Source organism: Xyrauchen texanus, chromosome 8 (assembly GCF_025860055.1).
Source record: "Xyrauchen texanus isolate HMW12.3.18 chromosome 8, RBS_HiC_50CHRs, whole genome shotgun sequence".
Classification (NCBI taxonomy): domain Eukaryota; kingdom Metazoa; phylum Chordata; class Actinopteri; order Cypriniformes; family Catostomidae; genus Xyrauchen; species Xyrauchen texanus.
This window is the reverse complement of record NC_068283.1, coordinates 49721363-49736433: the sequence shown is the minus strand read 5'-3', so window position 1 is coordinate 49736433 and position 15071 is coordinate 49721363. Positions and strand designations below refer to the sequence as shown.

The 15071-nt window shown below is 39.9% G+C and overlaps 1 long non-coding RNA gene across 1 annotated transcript; it reads right to left on the bottom strand.

The window, feature by feature from the left end:
• Positions 1 to 1436: 1436 nt before the first annotated feature.
• LOC127647614 (uncharacterized) lies at positions 1437 to 2584 on the bottom strand. Its single transcript, XR_007971078.1, has 4 exons — positions 2387 to 2584; positions 2013 to 2090; positions 1646 to 1862; positions 1437 to 1480 (listed from the first exon to the last, which is right to left on the bottom strand). It is a non-coding gene; the product is annotated as an uncharacterized LOC127647614 (long non-coding RNA).
• Between the last annotated feature and the right edge of the window lie 12487 nt (positions 2585 to 15071).

The following is a 15071-nucleotide window of genomic DNA, read 5'->3' as shown; positions in this document are numbered from 1 at the left end:
AAAAGAACATGCAGGTTTCCAATTTCTTTTTTTTTTAAAAACACTATTGTAACACTTACAATAATTGTTAATAATATAAAGAGGTCAGCTCTGGGATGAAAAGAATTACCAGTAAACATAAGCAATGAGGATATTTGGTACCAAAGAAAGTGCAGGATACCAAATAAATTGAGGTATAACATCATATTTACAAGTCATTTCTAACAATAGGTTAAGTGGTAATAATTTAGAGTAAAGCTCTGGAGTAGAATATACCATTATAACTGCAATGCTGACCTGTGGCACAAGGATTTACAAGCTATATGTAACAATAGAATAACAGTTAAGCACTGTGATGGAATGAAAGTATAATTTTTGGTACTAGTTAATGTGCAATATCAAGTATCAGAGGTATGAAATAGGATTTACAAACTATAATAGAATTGTTAAGCACTGACGGAATGAAATAAGCCAATACTAAAGTCACGGTAAGTAGAATATTTGATACCAGATAATGTGCAGATATCAAGTATTAGATGTATAATCTAGGATTTACAAGCTATATTTAAAAATAGAATAGTTAAGCACTGTAACAATGAAATAAGCAGCAAATTGTATATGAAATATTTGAGATCTTTGGTATCAAGGAATGTGCAGGATAACAGGTATAATATACATTTTGACATTCAACTTACACATGACAACAAGTGGGAATAAATATAATTAACAGCAGAAAATCTGGCTGTAGAGAACACAGCCAATCAGAATGTCTGGAGAGGTTGGGGTCTGCGTGGCGTAGTGGGCTAAGAATCACCGGTTTTCCCCGACCTCCAGAATGAGGCAGTGCAAATTGGCATATCTTCAGTGATTCCTCGTGTGCCTGTATAAAAGGACAAACCATCCCATATTCATCCAAGGAGCTGCCCTCAAAGCAGGGTCACGAGAAAAAAAAAAAAAAAAAGAGCAATTTCCACAGTGAACAGTGTGGATTGGGTGAGTGTAGTCTGACACTTTTAGCAGGCTTTTTAGGGGTCTTGATGTTACTGACTGCAGGATAAAGAAAGGGTTCCAGTTGTCAGTGATGCTGGGGTGTCAGTAGTCAGCCTAGGTTTAAGGGGTCGGCTGTGGGTCCCTCTCAGCTGTCTGGCGCCTTTTCCACCTTCATGTTCAGATGCTCCTTTCAGGTAACGCGTAGCGTTAACCTGGATCGCCTCATCAGTGGCATCCTGGGTTGCCGGGTTCTTCCGGATGGCTCCTGTAGAAAATAAAGATCTGTCATTCCATTTGAATGGCATAAGGTCATACACATCTACTTAAATATAAAAAAATATCCAACTTACTTTGAACAATGGTCTTCAGGAACATGTCTCTAAAACATGCTTTATCCCCTACACCAGTCCAGGTTGTATTGATGGAAAGGTGATTAGAGAAGATACTCTGAAGCATTCAGCCACACGGTTGTCTTTAGGTCCCTCCCACATTTGATTGCCAAAAACCGAAGCTGAAAATACAAAAAAAACATGTTACAAATTACATTTCTCTGAAGATTCTCATAAATTTAAAATGTGACAGGCTGTGGATTCAGACTGTAGAATATGCAGTGTACGATCTTAATTGTACTTTTTAGATTACCCTATACCGTTATAAACGAAATCGGCACACTTACAAATCGTTGCTGGAGCTCTTTATCCTGCCTCAAACTGTTGTCAAGCAACGCCAAATCTTCCTGGGTGTCTAGGGGGGAGTAACAGATCCCCTGGCAGGGATAACTCTCCAACAGACACATTGGCACTGAAACGTTGCAGCATAGCATTTTGTCGTCCATGCTACGCACAACATCGCCAAACTCCCAAGGCGTCGCAGCATTAGGGTTTGATCTGCACCTACAGGGGTTCCCAGAATAAAAGAATAAAGTAGTCAGTCCTGGACCTTCAAATACTAAACTATGACATTTATATCTAGGTCTACTACATGTACAGGTGGCCCCAGTGGGAACTAAACCAACAACCACAGGTGTTGTTTGCAAGTTGTACCCGATTGCCCAGTGCGAGCAAATGTCTTCAACATTGTCCCAACTTGCTTCACCTGCTCTTGAAGCGAGCCGCTGTCATCTGGGAAGTAACAATATATTGATTAGCAATACACTAAATATAATAGTAATATAATATAACCACAATTATCATACCAGTAACTTTCCCTGTAATTTCTATCCACAGTATGTTATGCATGGCATACAAGTTCATAATGAAGAACCCTTATGAGAACATCAATTTCATTTTTTTTCTTTGAAGCAGAATATTTGTTTGTAAAAGGGAGGAAAAAGAAAATAATGAAATATTGGTATATAGATTTTGGTTGATATATCATACTGTACAGTGAAATGTGCTATTGTTATATCCCTACTCACCTGAAGGACGGATAGATCAGGCAAATCTCCAGTCAGGCCTTTGTAGAGTGTGTGCTCCTGCATATCCACAGGTATTTTAATTCAAACATGCAACATATTGTAATAAATCTACAATATTCAGCCTTTACCTTACACCCTCGGTTGTTGCTCTACACTTATTATATTAAATACTTATTTATATAGCTTGCTCACTGTATAATCATGATAGTCTAATACTTATAACACAAGATTGCATCTTAACGAATGACTGAGTTGAAAACTTGAATAAGAACGCATTTTACCCAGAGGGAACCAGCTAGGGAAACTTACCTGCCTACAATAACTGTTTTCATTTTATTTGAGTTACATTAAACGTGAATAACCTTAGCCGAGTCCCCAGGAACATCGGGCTATTAAAGTAACAAGCCTATAACTGCGGTCTTATTAATTCTAGCTTCACCATACACTCAACTGTGAGGTTTATCTGCTTTCCTCATGGACCTGTAACACAATGCCCTGACAGTGACTTCACCTGTGCCCTGATCTTTATTAGAAACTGAGAGGAGACCAAGTTAATATAATTGATATCACAATTATCACAAAAATTAACAAACAGTCTGCTTTAAAACTAAGAAAAAACAAGCTTCTATACTAACGTTACATTAAAAATGAACACGTGGCTGAACTAGCTTAGCCGCTATCTGCCGCACACACATTAAATTAAAATACTTACCCTTGTAGTTGTGCAGATAACTTCGATATGTAGAGTTTAAAGCCCTTGTCCCTCTTGCTTGTCGGAGCAGGGGACCAGGCATCAACAATGCGATGAACATCAGCTGACGCGTATTTTCGGAAGATTCTGGAGACATCGAGTAAAAAGACATTTTAGGCGACGCGCAAGTAAACCGGAAACAGATATGGCGACAGCGGAACTTCACAGTTCAGTCTTTGTCATGTGTTTTAGCAATACATTTTTAACATTTATAATGCGTTTAGATTTTTTGTATTACCTTTACAGGGACTTTAACACTTTCTTAAACATTTGTACAGGTCAAATTGCAAAACCTGTAAAAGGTAAAATAACAAAAAAATCGAGGTTGGAAAAATGTAGACATAAACGAAATTTCTAGCTAACTGTGAAACCAGAGGATAATTTCGCTTTTCATTGAGTTTATCCTTCACGTCAAAACAGGGATTTTCATGTTTATGATAGATATCACCATGGTTGCAAATTAATAAAAAATAATTAAAGTATACCCGATATTTTGGCCATGTTGCAGATGTCTTTCACTGTTCACTGATACAGGCATTGGTGAAAAGTCTAACTTCATCAATTTATTCTGCTAAATTGTTCATACCATGAATTAAATATCTATTTTAAAACCTAATCAGAATCAGAAAGATATTTATTGCCAAGTTTTACAAAAAGGAATTATTTTTGGTTTATTGGTGCATGTTTTAATGTGCATCAATCAAATAAATGTAAACAATTTTCACCTGTGCATAAATAATTCAATATATTTTACATATATTACTGTATAATCGCCTCAGAGTTTCAAAGTAATTTAAATGTCATTTCCTAAACCTTACCTTATCATGGAATCAAGAGTCAAGAATCTGTTATAAACCCTAATGGCTTTGGAGCAAAAAATAATAATAGCCAACATGGCTGGTCGATTTTGAGAGTCTAAGCTGTCCTCAGTATTTCAAAGCGGCTTGCCGCCGGCCGCCATGGTCGACATGCCGCGAGGCAACCGCCAGAGAAAATGAAGCGGGCGGCCCGCCGTCTGAACGCACCTATAGCCGACAGCTTGGGGACGGCGGCAAAACGAAGCCGTGCGGACATTTTTTGCTATCTGGGAACATGAGAATGACGACAGAATTTTCCATTTTTGGGTTATAATCTTATAATGCCAAATTAATGTGTTTGTTTAGTGCCAATGTGGCCTGATGCTTTACTACAACTATGTATTTAGGCTTTATAACAACTGACACAATAAATGTGTAGTAATAGTTTTAGTATTACATGACTCATGAAATGGATTGGATGTGTTTCTAGTGGTTGAAATAAAAGCCCACCGTCACACTGGCACTGAGTTCTTTAATGTTATCTACACACATAATACACATTTCCAATTTTTAATCCTATAGGATCCACCATTAAATGATCAAAACATAAATGGATTTAGATGGATTAGATAGATCTCTGAACACCACCTTATGACAGCATTAGAAGAAGCTTTCGAGGGAGTGAAACACATTCGATATGTGAAGATAAGACGGGTCAATGTTGTAAAAGATGTTTTGGAGATCTTCACGGACCCCCAAATACTGAAAATAGCCCTGCGAATTGAATTGACAAATGAAAACGCTCTTGATGACGATGGAGTGTCACGGGAACTGTACACAGCCTTCTGGGAAGATTTCCTTGCTCAGTGTGAGGGTGAGGAAGAACAAGACTGCGGCCAGACTACTCTGAGAGAGAGCGAGAGAGAGAGAGAGAGAGAGAGAGAGAGAGAGGGGCGAGCTGTTTGAAGAGTGTGGGTGAATGTATAAGGGGATCATGGTTTGATTCCTGTCTGGTTGTCTCCAGCATTTATATTGGCATCAGGGTGTTGACACTGTGGGTGAAGAGCTTCTGATGTCCTCCTTTTTAAAATATTTGTCTATCTCAGAGCAATCCATGGTTGAAAAAGCAGTTCAAGGCAGAATGGATGAAAGTGATGAAGAAGATTTACTTGAACTCTTCTTCTCACACTGCTTGCCTCCAAAACAGAACATGCATTCTGCTATTTTGACAATGGCTCACAAAGTCCTGCTTCAAGAGCATCAATTAATAATTGACTGCTTCCGCTCCATTATGCCAAGTGGCATCTAACCACACAAAGCATTCTGGAAGCTTATAATTCAAAGAAAGCTACAAACAAGAAAGTGGCACAAATGTTTAAGCCATCAAAAGACTTTCTGAACCAGCAGGAGCAACTGACCCTTAATCATTTGCAACGCTATGTGAGAAGCCTAGACCAAAGAAAGCTCGAGACCTTCTTACGGTTCTGTACAGGATCTACACGTGTGTAAAGACAGAATTGAAGTCATGTTTAATGGATTATGTGGTCTTGGATGGAGGCCTGTTGCACACACGAGCGGTTCTCGACTTACCGTATACCTACAACTCTTACCCAGAATTCTGTGCAGAGTTTGACCATGTGCTAACTGGAGATTGCTTTGCAATGGACATACTGTAATTGAAGAAAATCAATGACTGGAGCTCATTTAGTTAATCAATGTTTATTGGTTACAAGTCAGAATCATGTCAAATACTCACAGGACAGTTTTGGAGAGTACAATCATTTTGTTTCACTGTATGAAGTTGATGAGATGTTGTATTTAAGTGTTTTATAAATCAAAAGTTTTTAATGTTTTAGCCAAACAGTTGTTCAGCTATGAAAAGCTATGCCTGTTATATTATAATGCCATTTAAGACTCAGACAAGTTTCTTTTGCACTTTGATTTGAATTCATACGGTGTATATTGTCATTTATTTGATGTTATTAGAATTGACTGCAATGCAGCAAACACATCAGGTCTGAGTAACCATGTTTGTAAATGCTGTGAGTTGATGCCAGCGGTGTATTGTCATAACAGTAATATATATGACATGTGTATATATATGACATACTGCTCAATAAAATGACCCCATTTTATTCATAATCCACAAATCCCTTTACTGTTTTCACATGGCATTTGAAACATATTATTAAATAGCCTACATCCAATGAAAACACAGTATCCAGAAATTAATATTCTGCCATTTACTCACCCTCATGTTGTTCCCAAATCATGTGACTTACATTATTATGTAGGGCACAAAAGGATATGTAAGGCAGATAGTTAGGGACTGACAGTCTCAGTCACCATTCACATTCACTGCATCAATATTCTTTACAATGAATGTGAATGGTGACTGAGACTGTCAAAGTCCACAGTGGGGATAATTCTAACAGTATCCATTGATGGGAAGATGTTTTGTTAGGTACTGTATATGCAAATATTCACAAATATAATGTTGATTTGTTCTCTGATATTGAAAATGAGATTAATAAGGTTAGAGAAAGATTTCATGATGTTGAAATGATTCTAGGTGGGGACTTTAATATTGTCCCGGATGTTAAGATGGATAGAATTACACCATGTGCTACTGATTCAGAGTTATCTGGATGTTGTGAAATTGATATATGAGATTTAAACACACACTTTAGAAAGAGTACACATGAGTAACAGAGATTCATCTAAACAGTCACGAATCCATTTCTGGTTCATTTCTAATTCATTAAATAGAGTTTCCATTGAACCATCAATATTATCTGATCACTAAATGATTTCTCATTAATGAATAATGTATCTTCATTTAAATAATACAAACATACTGGAGACAAGCTCAGCAAACACATTTATACTGTAAGAATTGAGAGTTTATGAAGTTTCAGATTAGATTTAATAAAGTTAATAAAGGCAAAGAAGTTGCAAAATCTAATAGATGATATTATTAAAATAAATAAGTAAAGTATATGATATACAATACCTACATTTATATTTTAAAAGTGTTATAGAGTTCATATAGAAATGTGATTATGATATTAATAAAATACCCATTAAACTTTCCACAAACAAGCATTACTTTCATGCGCTCTTATAGTCATAATTCCCCATAAATGTATGATTTGGAATAACAGATACACGAGGATTAGAAACAAATCAATATTTGTGAGAATTATTTGGGTTCAACAGTTGATCAGAAATAAAGGTGTTTTATACAATTATCCTGAATTTGTTCATATTTACAACTTTTCACTTGATCAAATCAATATTTTTGGTATTACATGAAATTCCCAAAGACATTTTGAATGTAATAATAATTATTAATAATTATTCTTTTTTACTGCTTGTATCAAGTTGCAGGACAAAGATTTCACAAGTTCTGGATGTAATAATATTTATCAATGTAAAATACACGTGCTGTTATTACTCACTGAATTCTCTATTAAAAACGTTTTGATTGGAGATAAATTTGGACGATTATACTCATAAATAAAGTGAAAGAGTTTCATATCAGATTCTCCATCAAAGTCACTTTAAAGTCGACATGGAAGATATTTGTGTTTTATGAGACTATTCTTCATTTATTTTGGGAGAGTTTTGGAAAGAACTCAATAATTATTCACAAAGTAAAACTTTGATTCTTGTTAACTTTGTTGTTATGCTAAAATGTTTTTCATTTGATGTGATAAAAATATTCTGTTTATATTTGATTTAATTATTATAATTGCCCGTTATTATATTCATAAAGTCAAATGAAAAATGCCACATTTTAAACAATTTAAAATCGATGTTAAAATATATTTATAAACAATATCCAAAAGTAAAAACTGAAAAGCAAGGAAAACTTTACAGCTATTTAATTTTAAGTTGAAAGTTTTTTTTCTGTAAAATGCCTTTATGAATTTTTTTTTAATTTTATTTATAATTTTTTTTACCGTTGACATGTTTGGTTATATGTACTCTTGTATGTAAATTAAGTTTTGTTCTTGTTAAAATGCAATCAAATAATAATAATAATAATAATAATAATAATAAAAGAGTAGTGACAGGCCATGATGATTGATGTGTTGTGATCTGATCCGTGTCTCAAGTTAATGACGTAACTTCCAGGGAGGGATCCCTGAGCCCGTTGTACACGCCCCCAATCCCCTGACTCCACCCCCACATCGAAACAGTGCCATAAAGTGAAACGCACAGAAAAGTGAAGCGCAAAGGGAAAAACGGTTTCACGAGCTGGAAACACAAATTAAAAGGTATCGCAACAGAAAAGATTCAAAATTATTGCTGCTAAAAATCTGTTGCAAAGTTCTTCAGTTTGTTTTACAACAGTCATTGATTTATGCAATTAATTACATCTTTATTTTATTTCATGTTTCTTTTGCAAAACTGTTGTTAAGTGTTAAATACAGTCGAGCCGCTAATTCAACAAAACTATTTCTACTATTATAATTATGATGTTCACTGAAGAAAAATACATTTATTACAACACAAAACCACATCAGATCTACATCAGCAAATCTCTGATTCTACACTGTGTAACCGCTGTGGACAGATGCTGTGTGATAATAATAAACACTAGCATGTCACTTTGACCTGTTCGGTGTCATCACTAGTGCGGGACAAGCGTTCAATGAACTTTGGGATGCTGCACGAGACAGTAGTGCTGATTTACAATAGCTAATAATGCTGCATAATGAAGATGAATGAGCAGAGGAAAGTCATATTGCTGAGCAACACTTAAACTACATTAGTATTGCCATGGCAACAGTGATGCTGTTAAAAGCTGGAGTCTGCGGCGCTGATTGGCTGTTTATTAAATATGAATCTCCATCTACCGCTGTGCAAGTTAACTTCAGGTTTAATTCAGTCATATTATATTTAAAAACTCAATCAAATACAAAATCATTGTTTAATCGTGCATATATATGACATATATTTTAATGAGATTACCATCAAGATTTGTGAATATTTATTTAAATGGTTTTGTAGAGAGTAGGAAAGAAACTGGGAACAATTAATAAGTCACTTTACTTTAGAGAAAGTTAAAAGTGAAACATTGTTTATCTCAATGATCCTAATGAAAGGATTTTGACAGATTAATTATTCTCATAGAGATGATGAGAATTATATACAGTTCGATGCCATAGTGTGTCAAGACTATAGTCATTCATGTATTGCTTTAACTGAGGATCTTATACATCATTTTGACTATTTATGTCAAAAAATATAAATTATTTATATTCAATATTTTTTTACCTCACTTTACTCACTATAATATAACTCTTTTGTGATGACTTTATGGTAATGTACATGACAATTCAAGAATCATGATAGATCTTAGGGCAATCCCACTGATCTGCTCTTCCCAATACATTTACTTCAATGGTATTGGTCTACAATTTGACATATGTAGCACTTGATGAATGAGTTGTTTGAAGCTGATTTGCAATAAGTTATGTGCTGTATCTGATCTTTTGCATCACAGATGATTCAGGGAGGAGAGAGGATGTTGAGGATAGTACTAGAGTGGAAGATTTAGGAACTGTAGAAACAGGCCCAGCCAGAGCAAAACTCAAAGAAAACCCTCTCACCAGCTCTGGACTAAAGGGAAGTGGTTGCTAGTGTGAAAATAAAATTGTCTGGGCTAAGCCCCGGATGTCCTTCAATGCTGGAAACACCTCTGCACAACACAATAATTATATACAATGTACAGTTAACAATACACAAAATATATAATACACATACAATAAAATAAAGTGTATATGAAAAATAAAATTATATATATATATATATATATATATATATATATATATATATATATATATATATATATATATATATGTATGTATATGTAGTAGTAATTTGAGAATATGTTGACAGTCCAGTGTGAGATTATAGATTAATAAAGTGCAGTGCTAATTATTGATCCTGATAGATCAAGTGTTCAACAGTCTGATTGCTTGGGGGAAAAAGCTGTCATGTAGTCGGCTGGTGCGGGTCCTGATGCTGCGATACCGCCTGCCTGATGGTAGCAGTGAGAACAGACCATGACTCGGGTGGCTGGAGTCTCTGATGATCCTCCGAGCTTTTTTCACACATCGCCTGTTATAGATATCTTAGAGGGAGGGAAGCTCACCTCCGATGATGTGCCTGACAGGAAATCCAGGATCCAGCTGCACAGTGAGCTGTTTAAGCCCAGAGCCCGGAGTTTCTCATCAAGCTTGGAGGGCACTATGGTGTTGAATGCTGAGCTGTAGTCTACAAACAGCATTCTCACATGTGTGTTCCTTTTTTCCAGGTGGGAGAGAGCAGTGTGTATTAGAGATGCAATGGCCTCATCAGTGGAGCGCTTTGGTATAGGCACAATGGTTGATGTTTTAAAGCATGTGGGGACTACAGACAAGGAGAGGGATAGGTTAAAGATGTGTGTAAAAACACCAGCCAGTTGGTTCGCGCACGCTCTGATGACTAATGCCACCTGGAACCGTGGTTTTACGGATGTTCACCCATCAGAAGGATTGGGTTACATCCGCAACAGAGACGTCGAGTGCACCAACTTCTGTAGCGTCAGCCGCGAGTGCTCTCTCCGTGAGGGTGGTGTTATTTCCCTCAAAACTAGCATAAAATGTATTTAGCTTGTCCGGGAGAGCGGCAGCGGTGTTCACGGCGGAGTTTTTATTCCCTTTGTAGTCCGTAATAATGTTAATTCCCTGCCACATACTTCTAGAGTCGGTGGTGTTGAACTGTCCTTCAATCTTGTGCCTGTACTGGCGTTTGGCTGCACTGATAGAGTTACAGAGGGCATAACTGACTTGTTTATGCTCCTCCGCATTCCCAAAATTAAAAGCGGAGGTCCACGCATTAAGTGCTGCGTGAACATCGCTGTTAACCAATGGTTTCTGGTTGGGGTTTTTTTTTGGTCGGAACAACGTCCTCTACGCAGATCAGTGGTTCCCAACCTTTTTACATTGAAGACAGCTCTACTTATATATAAGTCTTTACATACAGCCTATGCAAAGTTTATGCAATACACGTTCCGAAAAATCAAGTCAAGTCAATTTTATTTCTATAGCGCCTTTCACAACACACATCGTTTCAAAGCAGCTTTACAGAATATCAGCATTAACAGACATTGAATCATTGAATTATAATCATAATTGAGCATTTCTCACATCATGGATGCGCACTATTTCCTCATGATCTATGTGTTTGCTCGTGTGCATGCGCAAGAGGGCACTATAATCGATGGCCTTGAGAAATTCATAATGATGATTATAATACAATGATTTTTGGGAACGTGCTTCCCCACTGATTTTGCATAACCGTGGTAGACATGGTGCTTGATACATTTCTAGCAGGTGACATTTTTACTGGTCTATTACACATTGACACAGAGCGATGCATCTGCTTGATGGTCTCGTTATAAAGCATCAACAAGGTATGCAGTCTTGCAGTGTGTGGTTATGATGGTACAGAATTTTCATGACCATTGAAGATCGAAGAAAAAGAAACTCACAAGCACTTGTCCATGCGACAGCCAGCTGTCATTATTCAAAATGCTGTCTGTAATTTTGACACATAATAAACAAGCAAGAAACTCATAAACTTAAACCATCTTCATGTGGCATCTCTCCCTCGGTGTCTGTGTACATGTGAAAGAAAGAGCGTGAGGGAAAGGACAGTGCTCACAGCCATGTGAGAGTTACATTTTTTTACTTTTATGCATTAATAACTTACACACCTTTTTTAAATGTATTTGATACATTAGGGAGTTTAATTCTGATGGTGTGGTGTATTTTTATCAAGTTAAGTATACATTAATCAGGTGTAATCAATGTAAACATTGTTGATTTGTACCACAGTTATGTCTGACGGGCAAACATGCAGTTTACTGTGTGTGTGTGTGTGTGTGTGTAAAGGCCTGTGGTCATGATGGAATGTGTGCTCAACATATGTGTGACTATTTGAAGGTATGTGCTGGAACGTCTAGGTTACGTATGTAACCTCCGTTCCCCGATGGAGGGAACGAGACGTTGTGACAGAGAAGCGACACTAGGGGTCTCTCTTGAGCGCCGATATACACCTCTGATCTATGAAAATAGGTCAATGAGAAGTTGGCAGCCGGTATTTGCATATCCCGCCCCCGGACATACGGGTATTTAAGCGGGGCAAATACGGGAGTTCATTCAGGATTTTTCTGAGGAGCCAGAAATGGTCCGGCCACAACAGTGGCTCGGCTCAGCAATGTGGCGGGGAAGACACAACGTCTCGTTCCCTCTATCGTGGAACGGAGGTTACATACTGAACCTAGACGTTCCCCTTCTGTCGCTCTCTCCTCGTTGTGTCAGAGAAGCGACACTAGGGGTCCACTTATAAACGTGCCATGCGCTGAGCCGTGTACGTGAACTGCTGATACAGGAGCGAGCAGGTATTCTTACGTGCAAAGGCGACCAGCTTTATCAGACTGCACGCACCCTTCCCCAATGCCCCATTAAAGCCATCAGAGTCCTTCTGGGTACCCTGGAGGGGGGAACAAGGTGATGGCCACCAACCTGGGAACGGGCCAGCCTGGCTGGGTCTCTTTTCTCTCTATGTTTCTCGCATAGAGCAACTACGGCCGGGGCCCTTACACACATTGAGGGAAGGGGGTCTTAGCCCTTCTTTCAGGGGGAGAAGACCCTGCGGAGGCCACACCTACCCTGCAGGGGAGGCAAAGAGTGGCAAATACATCACATGGCCTGTTAGGACCTATGTGGAAAAGTTGGTGCTGTTGTAGACACGGGGCTCCGCTCGTGAGTGGACAGTACCGCGGAATTACACACAGGGGGAGTCTGAACAGGAGGCCTTACCTGTGGAGCACCTATTCCAGTACAGGGTAGATTGGGTACCCGTAGTGGCTTGGGTCGGCGAGTTCCTCCGCTGAACTGCGGACCCAAAAGGGCTAGGGAGGAGTCAACCAGGGACCCGAAGATGGGATCTCCTGGGAATGGGGGTGCACTATTTTACCTCGGCTGAGGGAAAGGGCGCCAGGCACAAGCGATTCACCCAGCCAGATCGTCAGCGTGTTACCGAGTTCTACGGGCTCGGACCTGAGAAAACACGGGACGATACTGACTCAACTCGGAGATTGTAAAACCTCGAAAAAGTGTTTAGGTGTTGCCCACCCTGCTGCTCTGCAGATGTCTACTAGGGAGGTGCCCCTGGCCAGTACCCACGAGGACGCAACACCGCTGGTGGAGTGAGATCAGACCAGCAAGGGGGGGGGGCACGGCCTGGGTGTGATAATCCAATGAAATGGCGTTGAAAACCCAGTGGGCAAGCCTCTGTTTGGAGACAGTGTTTTAATTTAATTTTAATTTAATTTAAAAAAAATTCTGAATGAACTCCCGTATTTCCGGGGCATAAGTGGAGCGCAACTGCCCTATCCACCTGGGGAATCGTCGTGTATACGTGGCGCAGTCCGCCGTCGAGGGTGGCGAGAGCGGATGAGCAGGTGGTGGTGTGACGAGTGGAGAGGGGTGCTCTCCACGATGTCGTCAGCTCATCATGCACCTCCGGGAAAAACGGGACCCTTGGGGGGGGCGAGGCTGTGAGCGGCGCCAGGACCCCAGGAACCAGCCATGATGGCTGTGGGGAGGATGGAGGGTTCCAATCCTTTTACCGGCGGCCCGGTAAAGCATGTCGGTCATCTGCGTGTCGGCCTCAGCCTGGGTGTGCAGGCCTGAAAGCGGCAGCCTAGGGGAGTCCTCAGCGTCAGATACCGTGCTTTCCAATGCAGCAGCGAGCTCATCCACTTCGGGCTCAAGAGGATAGGCAGACTGGCTGTAAGGCGAGCCGCTGTTTCCTCGAGAACGGACGGGAGTCAACGAGCGTGCCGAGGGGTGGGTGGTGCGAGGGGGCGTACCCGGCGGAGCTGCACCCGCTGCCATCCCCAAATCGCCTCCATCACCAACCGCATCGTGCTCAATCCCATGGGAAGAAGGAGCAACACGGGGGGGCGGCTGGAGTGGCTTGCTTTCGGTTGAAAGCAAGCTGCGACTGCAGTGAGAACATGAACCATCCACAAACACAGCCTCGGTGTGATCGCTACCCAGACACACGAGACAATGCCTGTGGCCGTCTGAAGCAGAGAGCACTCTACCGCATCCAGGAACAACACAGGGGCGAAAAGGCATCTTTATAAAGACGCATCCTTAAAAGGACGTTCAACTCCGCTGTGTTTTGCTCTTTTAGAGGAAATTACTCTTTTAAATAAAATCACTCTTTTATGGAAAAAACTCGTCTGAGTTTTTTTTTTCTGCGCTGTCGAAGCACCCAGGGGCAAGAATGCACAGCCGTGCACGAAGGAGAAAGCCGCTGTTGTGCGCCGTCAAATCCAACAGCATGCAAAGCGTCAGAGGAATAACAGGAACTTGGTGTGTAACTCGCAGCAACTGCATACACGACCATCGGCTCCGAAGAAATTTTCTGAATGAACTCCCGTATTTGCCCCGCTTAAATACCCGTATGTCCGGGGGCGGGATATGCAAATACCGTCTGCCAACTTCTCATTGGCCTTTTTTCATAGAATAGAGGTATATATATCGGCGCTCAAGAGAGACCCCTAGTGTTGCTTCTCCGACACAATGTGGAAAGAGCGACAGAATGGGAACTTCACGTGTCTAAGCATTGTGTAAGTCATTTCAATAACTCATTCTGGAACCAGACTCTCACCATTGCAGATTGCTGGGACAGATGATTTATTGAAGATACTTATATTGCAGGAGAAAGAAAAAAGACTGAGAAATACAGTATGTGGGCTGTTATATGATTGGCCCTCCTAATATCATGAATGCTGGTAATCATTACTGAATTGACATTTCAATTGTGGATTCAAATTTCTCTTGATACGTTGATTTCAGTCATATATGACTAATTGGATGTTTGATTCTCCAACTGCAGTGTCATATGCATCAACCCCAGCGGCGCGACCACCGCAGAGGATGTCATATGCCCCAGAAGCTTGGAAAGGTTTTAAAGGGACCGCGTGCCCGGCCTGAAGGAGGCGAGGCATTTCAGCACTGACTGCGCACGCTCGTTGGCGAGGCGGGCTGACATTGAGACTGAG